The sequence below is a fragment of the Bison bison genome, unplaced genomic scaffold (genome assembly GCF_000754665.1).
Source record: "Bison bison bison isolate TAMUID 2011002044 unplaced genomic scaffold, Bison_UMD1.0 scf7180017864043, whole genome shotgun sequence".
Lineage (NCBI taxonomy): Eukaryota > Metazoa > Chordata > Mammalia > Artiodactyla > Bovidae > Bison > Bison bison.
Genome location: NW_011494615.1, coordinates 2,573,534 through 2,600,026, shown reverse-complemented (window position 1 = coordinate 2,600,026; position 26,493 = coordinate 2,573,534). Strand labels below are relative to the sequence as shown.

The window sequence follows — 26,493 nt, the reverse complement described above, 5'->3', positions numbered from 1 at the left end:
CAGTGGTGGGGCTCGCAGTGGGCCTGAGTGGCCGCCTCACATGTGCACCCCAGTCAGCTCCAGGGAGCTCGGTCATGCTTCCTTGAAGCCCTCCTGTCAGACTTGAGGCAGGAGAAGGGAAAAACCCTTTCCTTTAAGAAACCATCTTTCCAGTTTCACTCCTGGTCCCAAGCCCCTGCCTGCTAGCAGGTGATGGGCTAAAGATCAGGAACCAGTTTGGTTGCCATTCTTCTGCACATCTTACACATCACTCCTGACTGTGGGGCACTTGTTTTTCTTACCTCCGGTGCTTTGCCCAAAATCTTGAGATAGAAAATGCCCTTTGAAGAATTCTATTACATGAAGAATAGTTTTGCACCTGTAGGGATTCAAAATGCACCTCAATCACAATGAAGATTATTCTAAAATAATCTTTTATTTTATTATGTTTATATTATTTTATTTATATTGTATTTATATATTATATTCATTTATTTTATCTATAATTTTAGCTTAAGCTAAAAACATCTGAACAAGCAGCCGCCACAGGGATAAACTTTATCTCAACTTCTTTTGTAGATTTAAGCAGGACCTCCTAGAAAATACAGTTGCTATAAATCCTCTCTGGCAGGTTTACGGCCAGAAGGGAGACTAACCACTATCACAGGGATGAGTGACTGCTTAAACAAGCTTTATCTGGAACTGTCGTGCCTTCCATTTATTCTTCCACAGAAGCCCTTTCTCCTCCTAAGTATGTTGATAAACTTTTATCTTTGGTTGTCCAGGGAACCAATTCATCTGAAGCCTCCTTCGTAAATAAGCTTTGTCTTCTCTCCTATTAATTTGTCTGTTGTTTGTTAATTCACAGGCCTCCAACCATTGAACCTAGCCTGGTAGGTTGGCGGAGGGAAATTTTTTCCTCCTAACACATTCTTCTCCCCACCGCCCCCCGCCTTTTTTTTTTCTTTTTTGCTGCATCGTACAGCTTGTGGGATCTTAGATCCCCAACCAGGGATTGAACCTGAGCCCTCAGCAGTGAAATTGCAGTGGAGTCCTAACCACTGAACTACCAGGAAATCCCCAACAGCACATTCTTCTTTTGACGACAAAAGTATGCGTGACAGTTGGAGATTTCCTCTCTGGTCCTGGAAGGTGTTCTCCCGCTTGGCCAGTCTCACTGTGTAGCGCAGGGTTCACTCCCCTCTCTCTTGTGCACGTTAATTGGATTAAAAGAAGGGATGGGAAAAAGGGAACATAAAAGAGAGGATACTGCTAAATTTATTACTTATCAGTAGAAATCACTGTACTTCCGGTTTAGTTACCTACAGTAAAGGGCTGATATGTTTTGGGAACAGCCACACAAAAGGGATGCTTTCTTGGTTCCAAAGTAGTAATGGCCAGAAGAGTGGGTGAATGACGCTGTTTTCATTCAGTCCTGTGTAATTGCATTTGAGTGGGATGTAAAATGTTACCGTGTGGCTGAGTACCCAGTGACTGGACACCCCCCCCAAAAAAAATCACCATCTTCTGTATGAGTCAGCTGGGCTGCCATAATGAAATACCGTGGACCAGGTGACTTAGACAACAAGAATTCATTTCTCTAGGTTGCAGAGGCTGGAAGTCCAAGATTAAGGAGCCTGCTGATTTGGTTCTTTGGTGAAAGCTGCTTCCTAGGTTGCAGACGTAGGTGAGAAGGTTGTCAGCCTTCTCACCGTGTCCTCACTTTGTGAGGGGGAGAGAGAGCGAGCTCAGCTCTCCCCACCTCTTCTTATAGGAACACTAATCCTATCAACAGGATTACGAGGGTCCTGTCCTCATGACCTCATCTAAACCTAATCACCTCCGGATACCATCACGTTGGGGTTAGGTCTTCAACATACAAATTTGGGGAGACACGAATATTAGAGTGTAACAACCTCTCTACAAAGAAAAACTAACCAGTCAAAAAGTATTATAATGAAACCAGTGCAAAATGTTTGTGATGCAATGTGTCATTTCTGGTGTTCTTCCTGCTATCTTTTGTCGACCCTTGATAGCATTAAACCCACCTTCTCATTCTGCTCCTGCCAGAAACTCAACCCACCCTCCCTGGGGCTTACGTGTTGAGTGCTCAGATAGAAGAATCATGTGTAGAAACAATTCTGTATTTCAGTAGGTAACTCTGCATACAGAGTAAAGGTGTATCTACAATACACCTTTCTGGGCCTTCAGGTTCTAGCCCTGTTCAGTTTTGTCCCCATTTGCAACTCATCTCAACATTCCTTTACCATATAAATTTGTGCTGTGTTGAGCTTTGCTGAGATTCAGTCATAACATCTGCCTGGTTTTCTCAGATCATATGAGTAAAATGAATTCCTCATCACACGTTCATTTTTACTTCTATAAAGAGAGTCATGGTTTTGCCTCCTTCTGAAAAGTATCTTTTAACACAGGGAAGCCTTTGCAGGGAGCAATCATCAGGACTCAGCTTCCAAAGAACCAACTAAATCTTTGAGCCTGTGTCTTGCTGATCTCGGGTCCTGACCACCCATTCTTTCAGATACTCCAGCCCCCAAACACTGAGGTCATTCTCCACTTTTCTTTTTCTACCCTGTGGTAGGCTTAACAGTGGCCTTCTGAAGATGTCCATGTCGTAATCCTGGAACTTGTGAACATATTCCCTTACATGGCAAAAGGGACTTTGCAGATGTGATTGAAGTAAGGATTCTGAGGCAGGGAGATTATCCTAGATTATTGAAATGGTTCCAGGATAACACCAGGAGGATCGAAGTCAGCCAAGGGAGATGTGAGGTTGGGAGAAGTTGGAGTGATATGCTTTGAAGATGGAGGAAGGGGCCACAAGCCAGAGAACCCAGGCAGCCTCTCGGAGCTGGAAGAGGCCAGGGAACAGACTTGCACGCAGTGCCTCCAGAAGGAAGAGGCCTCACAGCATCTGGACTTCCGTGCCCAGAGACTCTTTTTAGACCTCCGACCTTCAGACCTGTAAGGAAACAAATCTGTGTTAAGTCTGTAAATTTGTGTTGATTTGTTACACAAGCAATAGGAAATGAATGCAAACACCATAGCAAATTACGTTGGTTTTATTTTCAAAATACAGCCAAGATTGACCACTTCCCAATTGTGCCACTGGCATCCTGGGTCAAGCCAGCTCCTTCCCTGGCCTGGATTGATTCAAAGGCCTGCTTTCTGTTTTCCCTGTTGATTGGCCCTCCAGCCTTTTCTGCCTTCTGCTAAGTCGCCTCAGTCGTGTCCGACTCTGTGCGACCCCATAGACGGCAGCCCACCAGGCTCCCCGGTCCCTGGGGTTCTCCAGGCAAGAGTGCTGGAGTGGGGTGCCAATGCCTTCTCCGTTTCTGCCCTCTAGATACAGAATATGAGATTTCCATGTGCTGCCCTCTGGTGTTCACCTTTGGCGTTGTTTTTTTCTGGTGCTTCAATGGCTCCCACAGCAGCATTCATTTTCACTGTCACTTGAATTCTCCAGATAAGAATGCTGTAGTGGGTTGCCCTGCAATTCGGCTGGGCACCACCGAATTGGTGCCCAGGCTGCAGCCACCGCGTGGATCACGGCTGCCAGTCCTGTAAGGCGCGCCGGAGCGGGAGTGGCTTTTCCGAGTTGTCTGCACGTGGGCAAGAGGGGCCTTTACGCCCCTACATTGGCGAGTCATTGGATGTGGTTGGCTCCAGGAAGAGGGTGGCACCTTGGGCAAGGTGGTTTTCTTCAGCCCTGAGCAACCCTTAAAGGAAGACTCACCTGAGAGCTTTCAGCCACCAGCATCCTTGACAGTCGGGTGAATGAGTTCTGAAAGGGGAGAAGGGGTGGGACTGGATGCCATCTGTCACAGAGACCTGTAATAAAAGCTGTGTCAGATTTGATCACTGCCCTGCTTAAATCCCTCCAGTAACTTACAATTCATGTGCAATGTGCCCCAGATTCCTGGCCACCAGGAACCTCTGACATTAACCATGCTCTCGGGCTCAACATGCTGTCACTATAGCGTTCTTTGTATTTACCCAGGTGACAAGTATCTATTGAATATTTACTATGGACTAAACAGTGTTCTAAATCAGGGGTGTGCAAACTATGGCCCACAGGCAAAACTATGCAGCTGCTTATTTCTACAAAAACAGTTTTATTGAAACACAGCCTCATGTATTTGTTTAAATATAATTTTTGCTACTGTGGCAGAGCTGAACAGAGGCCATATAGCTGCAAAGCCTAGACTATTTACTACTTGATACTTTACAAAAAATATTGGCTGATATGTCTTCCATATCTATATAAATATATATATCAAATAATAAAATTTATTCTTCCTCCTCTCTCTCTCTTCTGTCTCTCTCTGTATATGTACACACACAAAATGAGACTCAGATTGCAGCCACATATATAATTCTGTAAGTTTTCTAGCTACATTAAATAAGTTTACAAAATAGAAACAGGTGAAATAAATTTTAATAGTATATTTTATGTAATCCAGTATGTCCCAAATATATTTCAACTTAGAACCAACATAATAAAGTATCAGTGAAATTCTTTCCCTGCTTTTTACAATATAATGGCTTTAAAAGTCAATGTGTAGTTTACCCTTAATCTGGACTAGTGGCTAGTCAGGTTGGAGAAGGCAATGGCACCCCACTCCAGTACTCTTGTCTGGAAAATCCAATGGATGGAGGAGCCTGGTGGGCTGCAGTCCATGGGGTTGCTAAGAGGGGGGCACGACTGAGCAACTTCACTTTCACTTTTCACTTTCATGCATTGGAGAAGGAAATGGCAACCCACTCCAGTGTTCCTGCCTGGAGAATCCCAGGGATGGGGGAGCTTGGTGGGCCGCCGTCTATGGGGTCGCACAGAGTCGGACACGACTGAAGCGACTTAGCAGCAGCAGCAGCAGCAGTGACTAGTCACGTACTCACTTGCCACGTGTGGCTAGTGGTTCCTATATTGGAGGGCGCAGTTCTGGAAGCAGATGATGCAGCAGTGAATAAAGCAGACCAAATTGCCACCTTACATTCTTAATGGAGAGGAGAGACAATAAAATAATCAGGTAAAATAAATTTTATGCTTGATGGTGGTAAGTGGTGATGTGGATTCTTGGGGCAGAAATTGCGTGTTTAAATTGGGGAAGATCACAGTGAGAGAAGTGTGTGGTGAAGAATTAACCTCACTAGGAGGAAGATGGAAGCGGGGTGTTCAGGATGGGGAACACATGTATACCCATGGCTGATTCATGTCAATGTATGGCAAAAACCACTACAATATTGTAAAGTAATTAGTCTCCAATTAAAATGAATAAATTTTTAAAAAAGAATTAACCTCACCAAAGGCGACTCTGGCCTTTACCTCGCGTCCTGGTTGGTGTCTTTGTTTGCCTGGGGTATTTGGCCACTGGGCAGTCTTAGCAGTGTGACCTGTGATGGGGACTTTGGGTCGTGCTATGACAGTTCTGCCTCCAGAGGAGCTGGAGCCTAAAGGTATTAGCCGCCCTCTGGGAGGGGCTGGGGCTGCAGGTCAGCGACGCGGCCAGCATGTGACCCAAGCCCCGTTAGTACTCTGGGCACCAGTGCTCTGCGTGTTGTCACATTCTGTGGCTGGGATGAGGTCACACATCGCCCACGGCTCCACAGAGGGAACAAGGAGCATCTCTTTGGAACCCTCGTGGGCTCTGCCCTGTGCACTCCCCTTGGCTGATTTCATCTGTATCCCTTTCCTGTGATAAACCCTTCTCTGGGGGAACTTCCCAACCCAGCCATCGAACCCAGTTCTCCCACATTGCAGGCGGATTCTTTACCAGCTGAGCTACCAGGGAAGCCCAAGAATACTGGAGTGGGTAGCCTCTCCCTTCTTCAGTGAATCTTCCCCACCCAGGGATCGAACCCAGTTCTCCGACATTGCAGGCGGATTCTTTACCAGCTGAACTACCAGGGAAGCACTGTAATAAACCCTAACCATGATTATATCTGCTTCCTCTGAGTGCTGTGGGTCCTTCTAGCAAATTATTGAGGTGGTTTGGGGGTGACCCTGAACTTGCAGTTGTCAGAAGTGAGGGTGCTGTTTTGGGGTGCGGTTCTAACTGTACAGTTGATCCTAAAAGCTTTATAGACGTGACGTCTGAGTAAAGACCTGAAAGAAACGAGGGGACAGCGGGAGGTGGGGCTGGACCGGTGTGGGCCACAGGGAGAGCGGAAGGAGATTCCTCCTTTACTCACTATTTTTTTCTCTTTTTAATCTTTAAATTATGTAAGTGCAATAACACATTTACAGGAGACTTAGAAAATACAGAACAAAGTTACATACAGTTCCACTCTATATTACGATTTTTTAAGTAGATAAATTTTTACTTGGAGTTTCAATATCAAACTCTCAAAAATTAATAGAATGAATAGGAAAGTAGAAGGATATAGTAGACCTGAAAAGCACAATGAACCAATTCAGCATAATCAAGATTTGTATCATTTTCACACAGCAGCAGGATACAAATCTTTTTCAAGTTCCCATAAACTATAACCCAAGAGATAGTAGACCATATCCAGTGACGTAAAACAAGATGCAAAATTTCATGGTCTAAAGGTATTAGAATTATACAGAATCTGTTCTCCTGTCACTGTGGAATTATGTTAGGAATCAATATCAAAAGATAATTGAAAATAATCCACATATTTTCCAGTCCAATGTGCTTTACTTTTACCAAGAGAGATCTTTGACATAGCCATCAAAAGCCTCAATAATGTTAAAATACTGAAAAAAAACACAGAAGGTGATTGCAGAGAAGGAAATATTTTAAAAAGAAATTAATATCAAAATGAGAAATTAATATCAAGGATACTTTTAAAAAAAAAACCCCATGTGTTTGGAAATTAAATGTGCACTTTTAAATGATGGGTGTATCTGAGAAACCATAACGAGGAAAATTTGAAAATATTTGTACCAGAATAAAAATGATACGTCTACTCACTGTTTTGATAAACCCCTGCTTGAGTACCCAGATCTCCTGTTTTAAAGGTTCAGCGTTGGGGTTAAGGCTTCAGTTAAGATTTAGGTTACATTAGGCCACTGGGACTAGGCGAGTTGCAGTGCTTTGTTTCGTTTAGTCCAGGATTGGAGTTGCAAATTCAACTAGGGTTGAGGCTTCAGTGTTTGGTATTCTGTGTTAGGACATTTACGGTTAGAGTTAAGATTAGTGCTCTGATGGAGTGTAGCTCTTGGACTCCTATGTGGCCAGTGACATTTAAGTTCCTGGCGTGTGCATTTGTATGAATTGTACTAAACAGCCAGGATAGATACACCCTCTTTTAATTTAATAATAGAAGTCCGCTGAGCATTGGTTTAGAGCTAGGATGCAGAAAACGTGCAACTTTGGAAATTATACCATATAAATCAGCCCAGTGAAAAATGAGGCAAGCATCTACAATAAAGGGGCATTTATGTATGGAACAATGATGAACAGTGAAACTGGTTGTAAATAGTTAAGTCTAAATGCTTTTGATAGTTTGAAAAAGGAAGAGGTTTGGTGTGAAATAAAAAGAATATGAAAGTAAGCCTACATATTTTTCCAACACACGAAGCCTTGTGGGAAAAGAAAGGGGAGAAGCTGCAGTGTTTGGGAGTTTGATGGTTTGAGAGGCAAACAGTAAGTAGTTGTTTATACAAAAAAAATTTTAAGAGTGATAAACGCACAAAGACACTCAGACCTAAGGAAAGGTGTACAACTAGGAGTAATTAAAAGTAAGCCTTATGGCCTAATGGTTAGAATTATAGACTTTCCCTGCCTTGGCCCTGGGTTCAGTCCCTGGTCAGAAAATTGAGATCCTGCAAGCTGAGAAGGGCAGCCAAAAGGAAACAAAAATAAGTAAACCTCTGTCCTAGAACCTTCTCTGCTTATTCCCTTATTTTGTTGGAGTGCATTTCTAAGTATAATGAAGTGAAGTCACTCAGTCGTGTCTGACTCTTTGCGACCTCATGGACTGTAGCCTACCAGGCTCCTTAGTCCATGGAATTTTCCAGGCAAGAGTACTGGAGTGGGTTGCCATTTCCTTCTCCAGGGGATCTTCCCAACCCAGGGATCGAACCCTGGTCTCCTGCACTGCAGGCAGACACTTTACCCTCTGAGCCACCAGGGAAGGGTGTATTTATTCTACCCTCATGCTGCATTGGTCATTGGGCTGGGTCAGGAATTCTGGAACTTTGAAAGTTCAGTTTTTGTCTTCTAGCCCTTGGGGTTGCTGATCACTTTCTGATTCTGTTTCCTTTGCAGGTGACAACTTTGACTGCTGTTACCGTTTATTTTTTCATACCATACCTCTTCATTCATGGTTCTGAAACGTGACCACGAGAAGTGCCTGGTTGTGGACCTTTTTTCATTTAGTCAAGTTAGCTCTGGAGGATGCTTTCCATTGGAAGAGGGGTGTCTTCAGTCCCCTCCATTAATTAACTCAGCCCCTCATTTCAAGTGTGAACAGACAACATTTTGCAGATGTTTCTGCAAAATCAACAGCAAAATTAAGAAGGACCAAGATGAACAAACAAGGGGGAAAAAAATCCAGATATAATTCAGAGAACTGAAAGTGCTGACTGGTCTCCTCTCAGTCCGTGTGCATACTGAAACCCCAAGTGAACGCTGGTCAGAGATCATCCTTCTTTTTTCCCTCCCACTTATGCCCTTCCTCCCCTGGATGATGATTTTTTTGTCTCTTCCTCTCTTTTTGGACCTTGAGTTGGCCTCCCCCACCTTCCCCCTCAGCTGATTACCTTGGCTTACCTAGAATTAGAAGATTTAGATGAGAATTCTCATAAATTCCCACCACCCAAACTACCCAGTTACCTGAACCATTGCCTGCACATTCTGTCTTCCTTCCTATTGTATATGGAGTAACTGTCCCTACTCTTAGCTGAGCCCAGCTCCTTCCCCTCCCTGTGTAGGTAACCTTCTTGAAAATCTTGTCTACACTTGTTGCCCCCATTTCTTTATCTCCCATCCTCTCTTTATCACAGTTTTGCCCCCATCATTTTACCGGAACAAATCTTGTCTTCAGGACTGTCCTTAAGCTTCTCTTTTTAATCTACACTGTTCATGAATTTCTTTTATTTTTTTAGAGGCCATCTGTAGACAATATACAACATCTACATCCCTGACTTCTCTCCTCTGATGTCTAGATGTGTGTATTTAAATACCCATCTAACATTTCCTTTTGGATGTCAGACAGACACCCAATGCTTAGCAAGTCCAAAATTGAGCTCCTGATTCCCATCCCCCCTCCAAATGGCTCTTCCCATAGTCCCCCTCCTTCCCTAGTAAATGATAATTCAGATCCTCTAGTATTCCAAGGACACAAGAATCCTCTTCTCATACATTCTATATTATATACCCATTACCTATCCAGAATATGACGTCTGATAATCACCTCCTCCTGGCTCTTGCTATGTTTATTTCACACCTGGGCTTTCTGGAATAAGCTCCTAACTAGAGTATCTGGTTTCTTTGGTACTTTTCCAGTTTTTGGTTTTCAGTTTTTGCATTGAAAGTCCTGTCTCAGGAAATCCCCCAGCCCTGGGGTAAACCAGGATAGTTTTCACCCTGCTTCTACCTAGGCTGTTTCTTCCATGGCCTCCCTACAGTGTATTCCCAGTGGATCTAGGGTGATCCTTTTGAAAGGCAAAGTCTATCATGTGACATCTCTGCTCAGAACCCTTCAGTGGCTCCTCACACTACTCAGAAGAGCTATCTCTTTCAGTGGCCTGTTGTTTGCAGGGTCCACAGGCTTTTGTGAACAGAGATGGAGAGTTGATTTTGAGCAGGCTGATGTTGAGGTACCCATGAAATGCTCAATTGGCAATGTCCAGCACTGAAGGAAGGATTGAGGGAGCATATTTTGTTGGTAAAATAAGAACAGATGGTTATAGAAAAAGTTGCAGAAAAGAATTCTAGGAAATTACAAATATTAGTTAAATTGAAAAAAGTCTGTAATAGGACTGAGAGATAAAATTGCAGAATCTCTCTTTGGGGATACTCATGATAAATAAAATTTGTTTATATATTATTTAAAATATTAAAAAATATATAAATATATATTTGCAGCAGATGTTCTAAACCCCCCAGATCTTCTTTGTGTATCTTTCCAAACCAAGGACAGTCCTGCATAACCAGCATGCAACCCTCCAGACCAGGAAATCAGAAATCAGCATTGGTGTGACACTGATACCTGACCCAAATGTTTTAGTCAAATTTCACCTATTATCCCAACAAAGTCTCTTTTCTGTTTGGCCTGGGATCACACTTTGCACTTAATAATTGCATCTCTTTAGTCTCCTTCGACCTGGAACAGATGCTTAGTCTTTCCCTGTGTTCACAACATTATAGTTCGAAGGAGTACAGGCTTTTCATTCTGTCGGCTAGAGCTCAGCCTGGTTTCGTCAGTGTTTCCTCAGGATGGGACTCAGACATGAGTTCTTGGGAGAAATATACCGAGGTGATGCTGTCCTCTCCTCACTGCATCGCATCAGGAGGCTCAGGACGCTGGCCGGTGATACTACTGGTAATAGCAATCTCCATCTCTTGGTCAGTTTGGTGTGTTCAGGTTTCTCCTTGTTAAGTCATTATTCTCCTCTTCATAATTAATACATATTTTGTAGAAAGATGCTCTCAAACTATGACAATATCCTGCATTTCATTAAACCCCATTCATTTGATTTGGTATGTGTGTTAGTTGCTCAGTCGTGTCCAACTCTTTGAGACCCCATGGACTGTAGCCCACCAGGCTTCTCTGTCCATGAAATTCTCCAGGCAAGAATACTGGAGTGGGTTACCATGCCTGTCTCCAGAGAATCTTCCTGACCCAGGGATCAAACAAGGGTCTCCCACATCGCAGGCAGATTCTTTACCATCTGAGCCACCAGGAAAGCCCATCTGACTTAGTGAACATTGATGATTTTTGCCTAAATTAATCACAATTATAGTGGTTACCAAATGGCTATTTTCTGTTACCATCACTCCTGCTGTGTTTATTAGTTGGCATTCTATATAAGGAAGAAATGTCTTTTTTTTCTCTCATTTGTTTATATCATTGTAGGCCCATGGATTCCTGTTTTATTCAGTGAATTTAATCCATTATTATCATTATTTATGCAAAATCATTCTAGATTTGGCTAGCAGGAGAGCCTCACCAAAGTTGACTCCTGTTGTGGGGAAGGGATAACTTGGGAATTTGGGATTAACAGATACACACAACTATATATAAAATAGAGAAACAACAAAAACCTACTGTGTAGCACAGGGAACTATATTCAATATCTTGTAATAATCTATAATGAAAAAATCTGAAAAAAATATAACTGAATCACTTTGCTGTAGCACTAAATCCTTGTAAATCAATTGTGCTTCCAAGAAACGTTAAAAAAAAAAAAAAAAAGCCAAAATTAGCCCCTTTGAGCTTTAGCTATGTACCTGTAATTTTTTGAGCAATTCTTTACTTTCTGGCACAAGAAAATGTTCCAGATTTTACAAATGGCTCATCTTGTAATTTTCCTGCCTCAACCTGGGAACTAGCTGTTTCTTTAAGGAGTTCTAGAGAGGAGAGTGATATTTGAAGACTAAAATCTGAATATTTTGTTGCTTATTGCTCCTGGCTGTCATCAATTGCAGGCCTTCTCGTGTACAGAGGTGGAACATATATACATGTAAACGTGTGTGTGTGTGTATGTATGTATATGTGTACCCTGGCTACTACTATTTCTATATCTGTTTATATTTTAAAGGTTCATGAATATCCACTGGTACCTCTGTTCCATCAGTATCTCAAGGTTATTTTTAGCCTTTCCCCTTTCCTTATATGTAACTTCATTCTCTGTGAACAAGAAAACCTTCTTTCATTATTTTCAGTATCATTTATGTGCTCCATCTCTCATTCTGTAGTAATCTCTCTACTGTGCTGATCACATCCTTGGCTCCCACACTCCTTTGCTGCTACCTTTGTGGTCACTACCACCCCCAGGAGAAGTGGAGGAAAGGGATGGGGAGGAAAGGGAAAAGAGAAAACTAACTTATTCAGGATGGAAGGAAGGAATATCCTTTTTTTTTTTTAAGTTCTCTCTTTTTTTAAAAGAATTACTTATTTATTTTTGCTCTGCTGGTTTGTTGCTGTGTGGGCTGCTCTCTGGTTGTGGTACATGGGCTGCTCATTGCAGTGGCTTCTCTTACTGCGGAGCACAGGCTCTAGGGTGCGCAGGCTTCAGTGGTTCTGGCACACGGGCTCGGTGGTTGAGTCTCCTGGGCTCTAGAGCACAGGCTCAGTGGTTGTGGCACATGGGCTCAGTGTGTACAGTTGCTCCATGGCATGTGGGATCTTCTTGGACCAGCGATTGAACACACATCTCCTGCATTGGCCAGCAGATTCTTTACTACTGAGCCACCAGGGAAGTCCTAAATGTTCTCTCTTAAACATCATTTTTAAAAATTCCTTCTGAAAATTTTTCTTTACAGCATGAGGCAGAATCCTGTTTGGTCTTCTCCCGAGCATAGCAGTTGATTATATTTATTGAAGAATCACCTGCCCTTTTCCTCAGCTGGAGTCACAGTTCCTTTGACAGTGGTTTGTGTAAAGGCACACTCAAGAATACAAGGATAGTTCACGCTTCATGTTGGCAGCAGTACGGGAAAGTAAAGAATGAGACATTCTCCGTCTCTCAAGAGCTGAGTCGTTTCTCATCTCGCATGAGCCACAGGACTTACTTGTCCTGCTGCTGCTCTCCGCTGCCTCCTTCTTTCCAGCTGCTTCTCGAGTGTGGGCCCTGTGTGTGGGCCCCATGGCCACCAGCCTGTGTGTCTGAGTTGACCTATAGCTACCTTTACTAGCTATAGAGTGTCTACGACGCCCAGGTTTTGAGAGGAATAATCGGCTTGTCTCCATCCAGACTATAGCTGGCTCATCTTGGGTCTGGGGTCTGCCTCTGGTCCAGTTACCTTTGGTCAGGATGGAAAGCAAAGTCACAGTAGTTCCTGGGGAGGTCTGTACAGGGCTATATGTAAGATGAAACAGTTTCTTTAAGAGAATTGTGTCATATGGAGAACATACCACTTATATTCTGTAGTCATACATGAAGTTCTCATGTCCTGTGCTTAGTCATTCAGTCCTGTGCGACTCTTTGTGACCCCACGGACTGTAGCCCGCCAGGCTCCTCTGTCCATGGGATTCTCCAGGTAAGAATACTGGAGTGGGTAGCCATGCCTCCTCAAGGGGATCTTCCCAACCCAGGGATTGAACCGAGGTCTCCTGCATCGCAGGTGGATTTTTTACAGTCTGAGCAGCCAGAGAAACCTGAAGATCTCATAGGGCAGTTTTTTTTTTTTTAATTGGTTTATAGATTTTAAGAAATGGGGACTTTGGAAAAGGCTCTGTGAATTGGAAAATTAAGGGTCAGTTTGGGTTCACAGGTCATTATGGGGAAACACTATTCTAAATCCAGCACTTCAGCTTCTCAGATGAATAAACTAAGGCCCAGAGAGGCCAAGGGATTGTCCTTGTGGACATGGCCTGTCAGTGGCAGAGCTGAGTAGAACCAGAGCTGGCACTAGGGAGAGGTAAGGGAAGGGCCTTGGGTGCACAATTTAAGGGGACTTCCTAGGTGGCTCAGCAGGTAAAGAATTCACCTGCAATACAGAAGACTCAGGAGGCATGGGTTCGATCCCTGGGTCGGGAAGATCCCTTGGAGGAGGGCACAGCAACCCACTCCAGTATTCTTGCCTGAAAAATCCCATGGGCAGAGGAGCCTGGCGGGCTACAGTCCATAATGCTACAAAGAGGCAGACATGACTGAAAGAACTGAGGTGACTTTGTGACTCACTCCCCACATCAGGTAAGTCCCCAGGGCTCAGCCCATTTTAGAACACAACGCTAAGTTCCTGCTCACCAGAAGAGAGAGAGAGATCCTATTTGGCCTGGACGGATTGGGTAAGGGGGACTTCTGGGAAGTTTTCCTGTATTGCTACCTTCAGGGAGAAATAAGTTCCTGGGGAAGGCTGGTGAAGCAAATTTCCCCAAGGTGAAGAGTCTGGTAGCTTGGGATGGTCACTCACTGGAGAAGCCTAAATTATCCTGTATACTCAGAGCACTGATGGCCTCCAGGTCTGGCACAAAGTTCCTTGCCTGGGTTATCTTTAGCTGGTTGCTGAGGATTGCAGCCTTTCTAAGACCTGGTGATGAATACTTCTCTTTTTTCTCCTCATAAAAATAATCCTTCCGTCCAACCAGTCTTGCACGGTCTGCTCTTGCAGAAATGGGACATGTAGGATTGGGTTTTTTTTGTCTCCTGTCTGGTGCCTGCTTCCTTCATGTGGATATTTTTTTTTTAATCACAAGATTTTTTAAAAGTTGGCATACTGGCTTTGTGGTTGGTTGAGGCAAAAAAAAAATCACCACGATGGTCAGTAAGACAAAGAAAAAATTAAGGCGAGAAAGACTAAAGAGAAACACCCTGAAGTACTTTGTGACTTTTTTTGCTCCCACCTAGTCCAAGGCACAATCCTTTCATATCTGACTCTTCTCCACTCTTGACCCTCATCTGACTTGTTCGCAGTAAGGCAGTCAGAGAAGTTTGTTCAAACATAAATCAGGCAAGAAGTGAAGGATAAGGCATTGAGATTGGAAAAGAAAAACTCTCTCTACTTCTGAATGCAATGATCTTGTATATAGGAACTTCTAAGAAATCTTTAAAAACTATTAGAACTAATTAATGATTTCAGTGAGGTTACAGGATATGAAATCAATCTATAAAAATCAATTTGCCTTTCTATGTACTTGCAATGAATAATCCAAACATGAAATTAAGAAAATAATTTCATTTATAATAGCATCAACATGAATAAATGCTTAGGAATAGATTTAACAAAGCAAGTGTAAAACTTATATTCTGAAAACTACCAAACATTGTTGAAAGAAATTAAAGATCTTCAAAAATGGAAAAACATCCTCTCTAGATCAGAAGACTGAATATTGTTAAGGTAGCAGTACTCCCCAAATTGACCTGTGGACTTAATGCAGTCCCTATTAGACTGCATCCCATCTGGCTTCTTTGTACAAATTAACAAACTGATCTAAAATTAATTTGGAAACACAAGAAACCCAGAATAGCCAAAACAACCTCGGAAAAGAAGAAAAAGTTGGAAGACTCATACCTTCCAATTTCAAAACTTACAAGGGTACAATAACCAAGACTGTGTAGCACTGGCATAGAGAGAGACACATAGATGAATGGAGTAGAATCAGGAGTTCATGAGTAAATCCATGTTTCTGTAGTTAATTGATTTTTGACAAGGATGCTGAGGCCATTCAGTGGGGAAAGAATAGTCTTTTCAACATATGATATTAAGACAACCAGATAGCAACATGTAAAAGATGTAGCTGGATCTCCTACCTCACATCACATATAAAAATTAAATAAAAATGGGGACTTCCCTGGCCATCCAGTGGTTAAGAATCTGCCTTTTAATGCAGGGGATGCCTGTTTGATCCCTGGTTGGGTAATTAAGATCCCACATGCCCCGGAGCAGAGCAGCTAAGCCTGCACACTGCAACTAGAGAGTCCTGGCTGCGCGCCACAATGAAAGATCCCATGTGCTGCAGCTAAGACCCACACATCCAAATAAATACATATTTTTAAAAATTAAATAAAAATGGCTCGAAGACCTAAACATAAAAGCCCTAATTCCAAACTGTTAAAACATAGGTGCATATTTCCATTACCTTAGATTTGACAATGGATTCTTTGCTATGACACCAAAAACACAAGCATCAAAAGAAAAAGATCAATTGGACTTCATGAAAATTAAAGAATTCTTCTGCTTCAAAAGACACTATCAAAGAAGCAAAAACAACCCACAGAATGGGAGAAAATTTGCAAATCTAGGATGTGTAAAGAATGCTTACAACCAATAATAAGAAGACAACCTGGGGACTTCCATGGCAATCCAGGGGTTAAGACCGCACTTCACTGCTGGGAGTGTGGGTTCCATCCCTGGTCTGGGAACTAAGATTCCACATACTGTGTGGTGTGGCCAAAAAAAAAAAAAAAAAAAAGGACAACCTAATAAAAATAGACAAAACATCTGAATAGATATTTCTCCAAAAGAGAGATGTAAATGACCATTAAGCACATCAAAATATGATCAACATCGTTAGTCGTCAGGGAAATGCAAATGAAAACCACAGTAAGATAACAACTTCACACCCACTGTGATGACTAGAATCAAAATAAGACAATAAGTGTTAACAAGAATGTGAAGTAAGAACCTTGTTGGGTTCCACATTGCCACTGGGTGTGTAAAATGGTGTAGCCGTTTTAGAAAACGGTCTGGCAGTTCCATAAAAAGTGAAACATAAAGTTACCATTTGACCCAGCAATTCCATTCCTAGGTATGTACCCAGGAATACCCAAGAGAAAGGAAACTATGTGTGGAAATAGAAATTTGTATATGAATGTCATAGCATTATTCATAATAGTCAGAAAGTGGAAACAACCCCAAAGTCCATTAACTGATGAATAGATAAACAAAATGTAGTCAGTCCATAGAATGGAAAATTATCCGGTCATAAAAAGGAATAAAGTACTGATAATGCTTCCTTCTTGGAAGAAAAGCTATGACAAACCTAGACAGCATATTAAAATGCAGAGACATTACTTTGCCAACACAGGTCTGTATAGTCAAAGCTATGGTTTTTCCAGTAGTCATGTATGGATGTGAGAGTTGGACCGTAAAGAAAGCTGAGCACCGAAAAACTGATGCTTTCAAACTATGGTGTTGGAAAAGACTCTTGAGAGTCCCTTGCACTGCAAGGAGATCCAACCAGTCCATTCTAAAGGAAATGAGTCCTGAATATTCATTGGAAGGACTAATGCTGAAGCTGAAGCTCCAATACTTTGGCCACCTGGTGCGAAGAGTTGACTCCTTAGAAAAGACCCTGATGCTGGGGAAGATTGAGGGCAGGAGGAGAAGGGGACAACAGAGGACAAGATGGTTGGATGGCATCACTGACTCAATGGACATGAGTTTGAGCGGGCTCTGGGAGATGGTGAAGGACAGGGAGGCCTGGCGTGCTGCAGTCATGAGACTGTAGAGACTGAACAGCAACAGCTGATACTGCATGCTGCAACATGGATCAATCTTGAAAACATAAGATTAAGTGAAAGAAGACAGTCAAGAACACAGATAAGATCTCATTTATATGAAATTTCCAGCATAGGCAAATAAATTCCAATACTTTGGCCACCTGATGCAAAGAGCCGAATCACTGGAAAAGACACTGATGCTGGGAAAGATTGAAGGCAAAAGAATGGGGTGGAGTGACAAACGATGAGATGGTTAGATGGCATCACCAACTCAATGGACCTGAATTTGAGCAAACTCCAGGAGATAGTGGCAGACAGAGGAATCTGGCGGTGCTGTGGTCCATGGAGTTGCAAAGAGTCACACACAACTTAGCGACTGAACAACAACAGGCAACTATACAGAGACAGAAAGTGGATTAGTGGTTATTTAGGCCTAGGGTGGAGGTTGATGAGAAGATTGGAGAGTGATGTCTAAAGGGGAATGGGTTTCTTTTTGAGGTGATGAAAATGTTCTAAAATTGCTGGTGTTAATGGTTGCACAACTCAGTGAATAGGCTATAAAACAATGAATTATATGATACATGAAATGTATTTAAATAAAGTTATCCTTATCTGGTTCCATGTTAATATCTAAATCTATAACGTCATGAGCACCTGCGAGGACCCCTTTTTCACTCGGAAGAGAAAGAGAGGCGTCTAAGATGGTTTGGACTTGGGGTCTGGGTGAGTAGAAGCATCAATATGCTGTAAGCCAAAAAGGGGAATACTGAGAAGGTGCAGGTTTTGAGTGGAAGTCAGGAAGTTAGTTTTATTCACAATACTTTGAGAAATTTATTAATACATAAGCAGAAAGAGAGGTTGGGGAAACAATAGGACATACAAATCTGCAGTTTGGGAGAGATATCCAGGCTGGGAATATAAATTTCAGAGTCATCAGCAGATGGAGAATGTTTAAATCCATGAAGCTGAATAAGCACCTAAATATAGACAGATCATAGAAAGATCAGGACAGAGCTTTGGGATGTCAAAACATTAGGAAATTGTGGAGACAGAAAAGGAAATGGAGAAAGAACATCCAGTGAGATAAGAAAAAAACCAAGAAAATGAGCAGTTCTGGAAGCAAGCTAAAAGAGTGAGTCTAGGAGCAGAAAGATCAGTTGTGTCAAATGTGGACTATAGGTTAATATGAGAACTGAGGCTTGACCATGCGGCTTAACAGTGTTGTCAGTAACTTTGGCCACAGCTATTTTGGTGACATCACGTGGGCAGAAGTTTGACTGGAGTACATTTCAGAGAAAATGGAAAGAGAGGAATTAAATAGAGAAGAAAACTGTTTTTTAAAAAGACTTTTTTTGTGGAGAAGAAAACTGTTTTTTAAAAAGGTTTTTCTGTGAAGGAGAACAGAGAAATGGAATTTCTGTGTTACAGAAGGGGAAGTGGTATCAAGAGGCACTTTTAATTTTTTTTTTTAAATTTATTTTTGGCTTCATCGTGCAGCTTACAGGATCTTAGTTCCTTGACCGGGAATTGAACCCAGGCCCCCAGCAGTGAAAGCACAGGGTCCTAACCACTGAACCACCAGGGAATTCCCAAGAGTTGTTTTTTTTTTTTTAATTAAGGCTTCACAACTTATTTTTCTGCCAGTTTTGTTTTTAATTGACGTTTTTATTTGGAGTTAATAGTAGATTCATGTGCAGTTGTAAGAAATAGTGCAGAGAGATCCTGTCTAACCTTCTACCTGGTTACCACAAATGTTAGCGTCTTACAGACCACGGTTCAAATTAGGAGAGTGACATGGACAGAGACAGGATACAAAGCATTTCCATCACCACAAGGATCCCTGATGTTGTCTTTAAGGGCCACACCCTCTTCTTAACCACAGCAACCACTAACCTGTTATCCATTTCTGTAATTTAAAAAAATGTTTTTAATTGAAATATAGTTGATTTACAATGCTGTGTAGGTTTCAGGTATATAGCAAAGTGATTCAGTTGTTCATGGCTGTATATAAACATTTTTTTTTTGCATTCTCTTCCTTTATAGCTTATTATAAGACACTGAGTATAGTTTCTTGTGCTATGCAGTAGGTTTTTGTCGGTTGTCTATTTTATATATAGCAGTGTGTATATTTTAATCCCAGACTCCTAATTTATCCCCCTCTCATTTCTATAATTTTGTTATTTCCAGAATAGTATTATATGGTAGACTCATAGACTTTTGGTATTGTTTTGTTTTTCACTAGGCATAATTCTCTGGGGATTCTTCCAGGTTGCTGCATGTATTAGTACTCCTTTTCTTTCTGCTACTGAGTAGTAGTCCTTGGTACTGAAGTGCCACAGTTGGTTTAATCGTTCATCTGTTGCAAAACACCTGGATTGTTTCCAGTTTGAGAGCTACCACAAATACAGCTGCTTTGAACATTTGTATACAGATATTTTGTAACATAAATTTTCATTTCTCTGGGATAAATTCCCAGGAGTACAACTGCTGGGCCATATGGTAGTTGCATGTTAAGTTTTTAAAAAAATTGCAGACTGCTTTCCAGAATGTCTGTACCGCCAGAAATGTATGGGTGATCTAACTTAGCCATATCCTTGCAAGCATTTGGGGATGTTTCTTACTTTAGCCATTCTGGTAGATGTATAATAGTACCTCATTGTGGTTTTAATTCACATTTTCCTACTGGCTGACGATGTAAAACATTTTTTCATGTGCTTGTTTGCTTTCTATGCATCTTTAGTGAAATGTCTTTTTATATATTCTGCCCATTTTCTAATTGTATTGTTTCCTTTTTTGCTGTTAAGTATTTTAGAGTTAAAAAAATTATATTAATGTTAGTCCTTTGTTGAATATGCTGTGTGCAAATATTTTCTGTGTAGCTTGTCTTCTTATCTTCACAGAGGCTTTATATATATATATATATATATTTTAATGGAAGGATATTTGCTTTACAGTATTGTGTTGATTTCTGCCATACATCAACATGAATTATCTGTAGGTATACATATATCCCCTCCCTCTTGAACCTCCCTCCCACCTCCCACCCCATCCCACCCATCTAGGTTGTCACAGAGCCCTGGTTTGAGTTCCCTGAGTCATACAGCAAATTCCCACCTCACAGAGTCTTTTACAGAGCAAAAATTTTATATATGATGATGTTCAGTGTGTAGGATTGATTTTTCATTCTATGGATTGTACATTTGGTATCAAATCTGAGAACTCTTTGCTTAACCCTAGATCCTAAAGATACTATCCTAGGCTTTTCATGCTTTACGTTTAAATTTGTGATCTGTTTTGAGCTAATTTTTGCATAAGACATAAGACTTAGGTTATATTTGAAGTGAATTTCTTGTAGATGAAATATGGTTTAGTCATGTTTTAAAATCTCCTCTGCCAATCATCTTTTAATTTGTATTTTTAGTCCGTTTTCATTTAATGTAATTATTGATATGTCAGGACTTAGGTCTGCTATTGTATCTTTCATTTTCTTTCTCTCTCTCTTTTTTTTTTTTTTTTTGGTTTCTGTTTACTGTCTTCCTGTGGAAATTGTTTACTTAACACTTTTTAGAAATCAATTTTATTTATAATCTTTTGAGTTTATCTTTTGGCAAAGCCTTTTTAGTGGTTTCTTTGGGTGTTGCCTTGTATATCTAATTTTTCACAGTCAACTGATGTTGACATTCACCAGTTTAAGTGAAATATAGAAACTTTGTCTCCCTTTACATCCTTTTGTCCTCCCCCCATTTATAATATAATTGCTTTAAATATTTTTTCGACATCCATTTAGAACCACATGAGACAGTGTTATAATTTTTGTTTCAGTTATCAAAGAACTCAAAGAGGATAAGAAAAATGTATTATATTTACCCCTATTTTTGCTTGCTGTGCTTTTTCTTCCATTTTGATGTTCCAAAGGTTTTTCTTTTGTTGCTTCTTTTCCATTTAGAGAACTTCCTTTAGCCATTCTTTAGGTTGGGTGCAAGCAACGTGGTCTTAGGTTATCTTCAGTTGACAACGTCTTGATTTCCTATTCATCTCTGAAGGATGTTTTCATTCGGTATAGGATTCTGGGTTGAGTTCTTTTCTTTCAGCACCTTCCTTCTGGCCTTTGGTGTCTGGTGGAGACAATCAGAAATCCACTGTCATTTGAATTGTTTCTCTCATCTGAAAGTTGTCGTTTCTCTTTTTGCGGCTTTTGAGATTTTTTTTCTTTGCTTGTAGTTTTTAGAAGTTTGACTATTAAGTGTTGATGTGAATTTCTTTGGTTTTCCCATTTGGAGTTTACTCAGCTTCTTGAATCTGTAGGTTAGTATCTTTTGCCAAACTTGGGAAGCTTTCAGCCATTCAAGTACTTTTCAGACTTGCTCTCTTTTTCCTTTCCTTCTGAGGAAGAAGACCTGAATGTTAGATCTCTTATAGTCTTGAACGTCCCTAGGGCTCTATTTTTTTTTTCAGTTAATATTTTCTCTGTTGTTTACTCTTCATATTCACTGATTCTTTCTATTGTCCCTTCCATTCTTCAGTTTAACTCATCTGCTGAGTTTTGTTTTTGGCTATTGTATTTTTCAGTTCTAAAATTTCCATTTGTTTCTTCTTTATAATTGTAATGTATTTGCTGAGAATTCATATTTCCTTGCTGAGGACTTCTGTTATTTTTTTCATTTGTTTCAAGCTTGCTTGAAATTGTTTGTTCCAGCATTTTTATGATGGTTGCTTTAAATCATCGTCAAAGATGTCTAACATCTTTGACATCTTGGTGTTGGCATCCACTGATGATTTTTTTATGCAGTTTGAGATTTTCCTGGTTCTTGATATGGTAAAAGTTTTTTTTTTAATTTATTTGACTACACTGGGTCTTAGTTGTGGCATGTGGGATCTAGTTTCCTGACCATGGATCCAACCTAGGTCCCCTGCATTTGGAGCATGAAGTCTTAGCTTCTGGACCACCAGGGAAGACCCCTGATGAATGATTTTTAGTTGAAACCTGGACATTTTGGATTCTGTAAGACTCTGGATCTTATTCAAACCTTCTATTTTGGCTGACTTGCTTTGACATCACTCAAGCAGGAGAAGGAGTGGTGTTGCCTCCTTACTGCTGGTGAAGGAAGTCGTTCAGGTTCCCCACTTTTTGATACCTGAGGAAGGAAACTCCCTGTTACTGATGGTGTATGTGAAGTTTTTGGCTCCCACCCAACCTCTGCTGATAACCTCCTTGTCCAGAAGGAGGGAAGAGGTGGAAGGGCTTGTTACTGCGCCCCATGTGACCGCCACTGACACAACACAGAGCGAGTGGCCTCGTTCTCACTAGATGGTGGTAGAAGTCCTGACTGCCTGGCAGGCTTCCACGGACGTCACTGCAGTGGGGAGGGGAGGCGGGCCTTGCTACCTCCTGGTGGGAGGAAACGTCCAGGCTCCCATGTGGTCTCTACCAACACCATGGGGCATGGGGATTGGAGGTAGGACTTATTTCAACCTTAGAAAGGTCAAACTCTATTCCCTCCTTACCTGGGTCATGACTCCGCTCCTAGAAACTGCAAGCCTTCAGACTCCTCCATCTTTGGAAATTGTTTAGTCTTCAACTAGTCTCCGTTCTCCCCTCTCCCCCCCTAGACCATTGGAAAGTGGATGCAGGGAGAGGCTTTCCATGTTGAGGAAAGGGAGGAAGGCTTTCCTTTTCTTTCTTTTATTTTGGCCAAACCATGCAACTTGCAGGATCTAGTTCCTGAACCAGGCATCAAACCTGCACCACTGCATTGGAAGTGCAGAGTCTTAACTGCTGGACAGCCAGGGAAGTCCCAGTTTTCCTTTTCTGCAGTTCTACCTTTTTTCTTTAAAAGGTGGGCATCTTTCACTACTTGGATTGATCTTCCGTTATGATGCCTGAAAAAGATTCAAACATGCTTGATAATCTCCCTGGCTAGTATAATTTTTTGACTTTATGCTAAGAGATTTTACGCTGCAGCCGCTTTGGTTTACCTAACAAATCCCTTCTGTTAATATCCTTTAGTGTTGCCTGGCAGAAACCCCTTCCCCACTCCGGTTCACTCATCCACACCAACGGGAGAGAGACTAAGGGCCTTCCAGATATAAGTTCAGTTTTCATGTTAGTTTCCCCTAGTAGATGGTGAGCTCATCGAAGGCAGGGTCTTTCATTAGCCCTGCCTCCAGTCCTCAGTCAAACTGCATGGGATCCTTGGAAATGATTTTGTAATCTGCATGCCTGTTCCTCCCCATACAGGGGAATCTCAGATCGAGGAGTCAGGGCACTCTGGTCTAGGATTTGGAGAAGGAGCAGAGCATGCTCTGAGATGAGGGGGCTCTGAGGGGCGGCAGCTGGACATCTGCATTCTCAGAGTTTCCTTCTCTCTCCTGGCAGGAAATGTGACTCATGTCAGGCAAGTAAGTGAAGGGCATGTGAGGACCACAGAACTTGTGCTGGAGAAAAATGAGCCCCCCCCCAAAAAAAAATAATTGGGGAAAACTGTTAGCCTTAGGAGATACTGAGAGAGAACTCAGTGATACTGCAGGGCAGTGTCCTCCACCTTGAAGAGTCTGGGTTTATGTTCCCCTGTAAAGGGGCCAAGGGAGGGAGGGGTTCTACTTCCTGCCCCGGACAGTGTACTCTCCAGTACACTGTGAGACTCCAGCAACAAGTGGGTGTCTTCAGCTGAGAAGTGAGAAGAACACACCCCATGCTGGGAACTCTCCAGGGCAGTGCTCGCTCCTCCCCTCCTGGTTAGTGCAGCTGACCTGGTGAATCATCCTTGTTCTAGATGCAGAGGCTCTTAGCTGAAAGGACTCCGGCTCAAGTGATGGTTACAGATGTACCTTCCTTGGGGAGCTTCCACAACCTAAGAGAAAAGGCATCAGTAGTGACTGATGGATTAGAGAAACGACATTTAAGGCTATTCTTGTTGGACATTGCAAGGGAGTTGGCAACACTTAAGCAGTGTCTTCAGTGGAGAGCCTGGTGGAAATGTTGGGAAGCCAGGTCCCCATTTTCTTTGCTTCTACATCTTCCAGGCAAGATCCTCCTCTAACCTTGCACTAAGAAATAGGCGAATATAGTAATTCTTGCCTCCTTCATTTATGAGTGGATAGATGGTATATGTGCCAAATGGCAACCCACTCCAGTGTTCTTGCCTGGAGAATCCCAGAGACAGTGGAGCCTGGTGGGTTGCTGTCTATGGGGTCACACAGAGTCGGACACGACTGAAGTGACTTAGCAGCAGCAGCAGCAGCAGTCATGCAAAAGCACACTTTATTTTCTCTTTTAACCACCAGGCAGGAATGATTATCTAAAGATGAGTTTTATCTGGCTCTCACAGTGTTTTTTAACTATATATATATATATATATATATTTAGTTATATATGTATATATTTGGCTGTGCCGGGTCTTCATTATTTTTCTCTAGTGGCGGCGAGCAGGGGCTGCCCTCCAGTTGCGATGCTCGGGATTCTCGTCGCGGTGGCTTCTCTTGCAGAACACAGGCTCTAGGGCATGGGGCTTCAGTGGTTGCGGCCCCCGGGCCCTGGAGCACAGGCTCAGTAGTTGTGGCTCACAGGCTTAGTCATTCCACAGCATGTGGGATCTTCCCGGCCCAGGGTGGAACCCGTGTCTCCTGCATTGGCAGGTGGATTGTTATCTACTGTGCCCCCAGGAAGCCCCCTTGTAGTGTTTTTAAAAAACAATTTGAATTGACTGCCAATTTAAATCAGGCTATTTCATTTAAAATCCCTATTTCCACATATTAAAAGCACTAAGCTACCCAAAGTCACTGTGTCTTGGAGATGCACTGTAGCTATTGTCTTATGATGGGATATGCTTGCTCCAGTTTGCTGAAGACCCCCATTGCCCTACCAGCTTCCTCACTCCTGTTAACTCGCTTACCTGGCCTTTGTCAGCATTTGGGTCTGTGACTCCTGCTTTAGTGGCTAGTAGGTCAGATAAGGAAACTCTGGGCAGGAAGAAGTCTAAATTCCTGGGCTTTGGGGACCACCTGAGGCATATCAAGGCCCCCAGGGTAAAAGAAAAAGGGTACTCCTTATCTAACAGGAAAAGTAAAATTAAGTAACTAATCTGTAGATGTGAGATAATTATTAAAATAGTCCAAGACACAGGTAATAAAGGGATGGACACCAAACATCCAAACTTCTTTACTGGAACCGAAGCAAGAACACAGGGGTCTCTGTCCTCCCTTTGCCTTCCTATCCATGCACCTGTCACAGGAGACTGTAGTGAGCTGTTAATGGGTTTGCCTCTCACTAAACCTCATGTTTTTCCTCTGTAAAGAGGCCAGTAACCCCTCCTGCCACACCCTGGCACCCAGTCTCCTGCGAAGGAATCCTATATAAGAAAGGACTCTACCACCTGTAAAGTGCTCTGTTGTTAATACCAAATAATGGTTAAGGTACCCTTCAAAGCATACCCTAAGACTGCTGCTGAGTTTGTTGGGAAAAACTGAATTCACTTCACATCAACCAATCTGTATTAGAATGTCTACATTGCAGTGGGTCCTGTAATGGTTAATTTTATATGTCAACTTGGCCAGGCTGTGGTATCCAGTTGTTTGGTCAAACACCAGTTTAAATGTTGCTATAAAGGTATTTTTTTAAAGATGATATCCTTGTTGTTTAGTCACTAAGTCCTGTCCGATTCTTTGCAATTCCATGGACTGCAGCCTGCCAGGCTCTTCTGTCCATGGGATTTCCCAGACAAGAATACTGGAGTGGGTTCCCGGGCCCTTTTCCAAGGGATCTTCCCAACTCAGGGATTGAACCTCCATCTCCTGCATTGCAGGCAGATTCTTTACCATCTGAGCCACCAGGGAAGCCACTTTTAAGTTGTTATTAACATTTAAATCTGTGGGTTTTGAGTAAAGCAGATTACTCTCCATAATGTGAGTGGGTCTCATCCAGTCATTTGAAGGCCTTTAACAAGAACACTGACTTCTGCTGAAGAAGAGGGAATTTTGTCTCCAGACTGAACTGCAGATTTCAGACTTGCCAGTTCCTATAATCACATGAACCAATGTCTTAAATCTCATGTGTGTGTGTGTGTGTGTGTGTGTGTGTGTGTGTATGTGTGTATAACTAATAGGATATGTATGTATATCTCCTGTCTGGTTCTCTTGCTTTCACATAACATAATTTTCTTATTTAATGTTCATAACATTCTCTCAGAAGTAGGTATTGTTGGCTTCATTGTGCATTTTCTTTTGAGAATGCTGAAAGGACAGAGAGATATTAAGAAACCTGCCCAGGTCATAGGAAAAACAAATGTCTGAAGGCAAACATGTCTGGATGCAGAACCAGCATATGGAGTCAGAGCTGAGACAAGTCCAAAGTGTGGGCAGGAGAAATGGGCTCTTTACCCTCCAGATCCTTCTGTCCCGTCATTCTCTGTCATGCTGTC

The 26,493-nt window shown here is 42.0% G+C and overlaps 1 long non-coding RNA gene across 4 annotated transcripts in view; it reads left to right on the top strand.

Annotated features, from left to right (window-relative positions):
* LOC104985355 overlaps positions 1–26,493 on the top strand; it is an 88,293-nt gene that overhangs the window by 23,616 nt on the left and 38,184 nt on the right. Inside the window, exon 3 of one of the 4 annotated variants that reach the window (XR_824885.1) lies at positions 8,235–10,730. The exons of the other annotated variants lie outside the window; for them this stretch is intronic. This is a non-coding gene — a long non-coding RNA (uncharacterized LOC104985355). Of the gene's footprint in view, positions 1–8,234; positions 10,731–26,493 lie in introns of those variants that run through there. 4 annotated transcript variants of the gene reach the window in all.